We start from the raw sequence: 5,402 nt of genomic DNA on the forward strand, positions 1-5,402 counted from the left end.
TATATGCTTACTATCTATTAAAACTTACACCCTAATAAAAAAATCTCCAACTTTTTTTGGTTTTTGCTACCTCCCTATCTCCCACTCTCCAAAGTTTCATCTATAAATACATGCACACTCTTCCCATTTCTTCAAGCCCACCATTAAAAGTCCATAAGAAAACCTACAACATATCAATATATTTAGATATAACAAGAGGCCATAGAGTAAGAGATCAAGGAGACATATGAGGCCTATAAGCTCAAAAATAACCTCAAATGGAGTCCAAAAGAATATGGAGTTCTCCAATCCCTTATCTCTTCATATGGCTTGTTCTTGATGATGGTGCTCATTGCCATAGCCCTTATAATCCTTGTTTGTTCTCATCATGCAAATCCTCCGGCCATAATTCAACTTCGACAATGATGATGACAATGATAGAGAGGCCGGAGAAGTTCGACATGGAGCCCAAAGTGGTTGTCATTATGCCGGGAGACGACTTGCCGAGATTCTTGGCAAAGCCTTCTTCTTCTTCTTCAATTTAGTAACTAACTAATGTGAATGGCCATGAGCAATTGAGCTTTAAAGCTCATGTAGTCATTCATCAAGTTTTGTTCTCAACCTTTAATTTGTCTTCCTTTTGCATATATATATATATATATGCTTTGGCTATGATTTAATTTCAATGAAATATTTTGATGGAAAGGTGAAGTATTTTGAGGTGATGATTTAGAGAAACTTTGATGAATGTTTGTGGAAATGAGAAGAACAACGAAATACAATAGAAGTTGGTGGAGTTCATGGGAGCCACCACAAGAGAACAATGAGATGTTATCAAAGGCATCAAGCTCTGAACTTTGATCATTAATTTTAATTGCCCTTTGTACACAACAGCTCGATTTAACGATAAATGATCATCATTCTATGATTTTCAAATTACTTAAATAGATAATTTGGAGAAAACATTGAGATTTTTTTAAGGGACTTAAAAATTGGGTCATTTTTCTTTTTTTAAAAAAAAAAGAAAAATACATGAAGCTTATCCATTAGAATAGTTTCCTTTCATAGCTTTAATACCAAAGTGTTGATGTACATGAGGTTGGATTGATTTTGGCAGTCTTGACATTAGTCTCTTTAAGGAATTTATTGATTTAATTAAATAATAATGTTTCTCTTCTAGTGATATTGAAAGAAAAATGTAGATTTTATGAATTATTTCATTTTTTACAAAAAACATCACCCATTATTTAATAAATTTAATTGAAAACTCATGACAAATTCTAAACAATCTAAATGTAAAGAGACAAAACTCATTGACATGTTTTCAAACTCCCCGCTTGGGTGATTAAAGAAATTAATAAAATTCGAAGAGATTTTTCTTTGGGAAGACCCCGATCTGAGACCCAAAGGAGTCAGATTGATTGCCTGGAACAGGATCACTAGACCGCAGGAAATGGGAGGCTGGGGAGTCCTTAACCTTCAGTCCTTCCACAGACAATTCCCTTACTGTGGACCAATTGGATACCATCCTTAGTCCCTCAACACCGAATCCTCTGGGACCTCACTTCCCGTGCAATCTTGTGGAATATTTTGCTCGAAGGAAACAATCGCATCTTTCAATTAATTGCATCATCGCATCTCAATATTATTTATAAAACTGATAATATGCTTCTTTCTTGGTTTTTAACAGTTGCTGATAGGTATCAACAAAATCTCAATGAAGCATCACAGAAAATCAAGCGCTCACTCAACTTCTATAGCTCTAGAGCCTCAAGTCCTACTAGCGATTCCGACCACAATGCAGCTCAGGATTAGTTGCTCCTTCTACATTTCTAGACAGGCCTGAGATGCCAGACGATGTCTTATGCCTGCTTAGACTTTTATCTACTTTCTGCTTCTCTGTTTTATTTCCTGTACTTTGTCCCCCTCACTTCTGGTGAGAGGATTTAACTTTTTGTACTTTCGTCTTTCCATTCAATAAATCAGTGTTTTATCCACTTTTCTTTAAAAAAAAAAAAAAGAAATGTTTGATTTCAAGAAACAAGATTAACGCAAGTAAACTATACTAACTTTTTCTTTTTAACTTTCATTATCATATATAAACCATACATTGCAATGTATATATATATATATATACGTTGATGATGATGTTGTTAATGAGGGGCCCAAATTAAGATGATTATTGAGAGTGAGTGAGTGACATAATATTCGATGCACTCCACTATAGCTGATGTATAAATAAAGGTAGGGTGGGGTAGCTAGATATTATTCCACTAAGTTTTCTATTTAAAGTTCTCTTGTATGTCACTGGCAGTGACTGCCTTAACTTTTTATTATTTGTCTCATTAAAGGAAGAAGAAGACTGTTTTCTATAGTGGATAGGTTATGGTGGGATGCGGCGAGTAGCTCTAGAGATTGGACATTTTTAGCGTTAAGTATTAAATTAAAGCAATAAAAATAGAAGCACTCGTTTTTCCTTATTCTCTCTCTATATATCTAGTGGATAGCAATGATAATGTACCTTATTCACATGATCATTTTCCTTGAGAAAGTAAGATTTCCTGGTAAGATTTCATTGGTTTGTGTGTGTGTGTGTGTGAGAGAGAGAGAGAGAGGAGAGAGAATTTTAATATTTTATTGGCAACATTCAACAATATTATGTCAGATAAAAGAGAAAAAGAATTATAAGTTTTTGAAGGTTTCAAAATATCTAAAACAAACTCTCAGATATTTGAGTTTGCTAATTTTTTTTCTAACAGTTTACTTTCTAGTTAATGCAGCTCACTCCATTAGATTATTCTATCTTAAAATATGTATTCTTTGCCGAAAATGTATAATTTTATTTAACACCGTGTGTTTTCATGTAATCACATAAATTTTTACTTAATAAATAATATTTTTTTTACTTAATATTCGATCTTTCCATTTAGCTAATGATATTTTTGTTTAATATTATGTATTACCATTTGAAAAGCTGAGAGACATTTCCGTCAACATCAGTTATTTTTATAACATAAAGACAAAAAGATACACCGTTTGAAAAAAAAACTTATTGGGAATACACAAATTTAATGGGACAATTTGTGCATAAGTGAAACTTGAAAGAATTTTTAAGGTATTTTCAATAGAGAAAATTAAGAAAAGTAACCGAAAAAGTAATATTACTATGTATGGCTTAATATCATATGAAAAAACAAAAAAGACAATAAAAAAATAATTAATATAAGCATGTATGAAGAATTAAAAAAAATTAATTACCACATGTATCAGAGGAAAATAACTTATTGTTATGTATCACATAGTGCTAGTTTCTCCTCTTATTTGACGCGGGTAAAATTTTTTTATAGGACATAAACTTTTTTTAATTTTGGAATCCAAAACTTCAATTTGAATCGAAATGATTATTTAAACTTCAATTTTGTTTCACCGAGGATTATTCTCGATTTTTGGCTTTGCTTTTAATGATGTGATATCATAAATTCTCAATTATTAATTGACATAGAATTTTCAGCTAAGTAGACAACGTGTCATATATATGATAATGAAGAATTTCCGACAACTACATAGTTATTTTTACAGCATTTTCCACAAGAAAGTGATACTTCAATGGTAAAAGGAGATAGGGGCATTCATGGCGTTTTAGCAAAAAGAAACAAAAAGCAAACTCATATATGGTGCATGTACCTTCGCTTCCACATCATTTCTCCATTAAAAAAAAACAGTAATATTTCAATCATCAATGAACTTTCGTTAGTGACAATTCTCATGTCTTTCTATCACTATCTTTTTCACAGAATATTCTTAGCATATATATATGATCACTTTTCTCCCCCTCATACAATCAAAATCATGAACTCAAACACTTAAAAAAAAAAAAATTAGTGGAAATATTAACACATGTACTATATTTTTCTTTCCATTGCATTACATAAAAAAAAAAAAAAACAATAAATATCAACTCCCAAAAAGACTCCCAATTTGAGGGAGTGGATTATGAGGGGAGAGGGGTACCTCTCACCCCCTTCACTCCCCAACCAAACAACACCCACACCCCCCAACACCCCCTCACCCTCTTCCCTCCCCCAACCAAACAAAAGCCTCTAGATTAAAACACTTAATTCCTATACATAAGGTTAAAAAATTTAACTCTCTCTCAATATATGATTGATGAATAATAATAAAAAAAAATTTGTGTGTTTAGAATGTGGTAATTTAGCGATTAAAGCACTTAATTTTTATATTAGAAATAAAAAATTTGACTCTTTTTAAACCTATGATTAAGGGGTAATAATAATAAAAATATGTATTTAAAATAGTTTGTCCAAGTTAACAAAATAATAATAATAAAAAATAATGACTACTTTTATTTATGTGGAAAAAATTAAAGCTATGTTTCCTGAAAAATAATATATATAAAAAGATTTATATATATGAGACCTGTAATCTATGAACATTTGCAGATCACCGTTCATTCCCAATCGAACGGCTCTTACGTCTGATATACAGTAAACCTATGAACAATAAAGTGTGATGAATATTTTTCTTATATACAGTAATCTTTATGAACTGTAAAAAAGTGTGTGATACAATCTGGATCATTCAATCGTTTATCAAAAAGTACTAGTGTAATTTGAGCCGTTCAAGCTCTTTTACATCCTCCCAAAATAATTTTATAAAAATACCAACACCTTTTCACCTCACAGAATCACCCGTACAAAGTTTTGGTCATTAGACATGACCCTGTAGCTTTGCTCTGGCTACAGTGTTATTTGTCTATCTCCTTAGTTTGTTCTCTCCATACCTCTTGTTTTTTAATCTACAAACCTCCACGGATTACATGTCGCCAAATATATATATATATATATGTTTGCACTATATAAATGATTCTTTGCTTATATTCTATTACTAATTAATTTATTTCTAGCTTATATATTTATCATGGATATGTTGTTCTTTTTTGAGATTTTCTTTACATTTGAAATTTTTAGCCAATCTGATAGAGATAGATATGAATCTATGCTATAACTTTACCTTGAGTGACAGCATTAATATTCTCCATTTTTGTTCCCTTTCATATCAAATTGTTGCTTATTTTTCACTTATTATATTTCATTACTTCTTTATATATATAACATATATAGAGCATCATTCTTCAAATTAGATTTTCACAAGAAAATGCTTGTAATACTAATCATTTTGTAACACTTATAATGGTGATAAATAATCATGGTCTAATCTAGTAAAGGTATGATTGACCCCTGTTTTTCTGTCAAAATCTAAATGATGTAAAACCTTTAGTTTAATGAGTAGATGTACAAAAATCACTTAATTTCTTCTTTTATTATTTTTATTATTATCATTTTTATTATTATTTTTGAATGGGGACAAACTGATGAGTGGTGTATTGAGGAGCAAGCCTGTGT

This window comes from Dioscorea cayenensis, chromosome 9 (genome assembly GCF_009730915.1).
Source record: "Dioscorea cayenensis subsp. rotundata cultivar TDr96_F1 chromosome 9, TDr96_F1_v2_PseudoChromosome.rev07_lg8_w22 25.fasta, whole genome shotgun sequence".
NCBI lineage: Eukaryota > Viridiplantae > Streptophyta > Magnoliopsida > Dioscoreales > Dioscoreaceae > Dioscorea > Dioscorea cayenensis.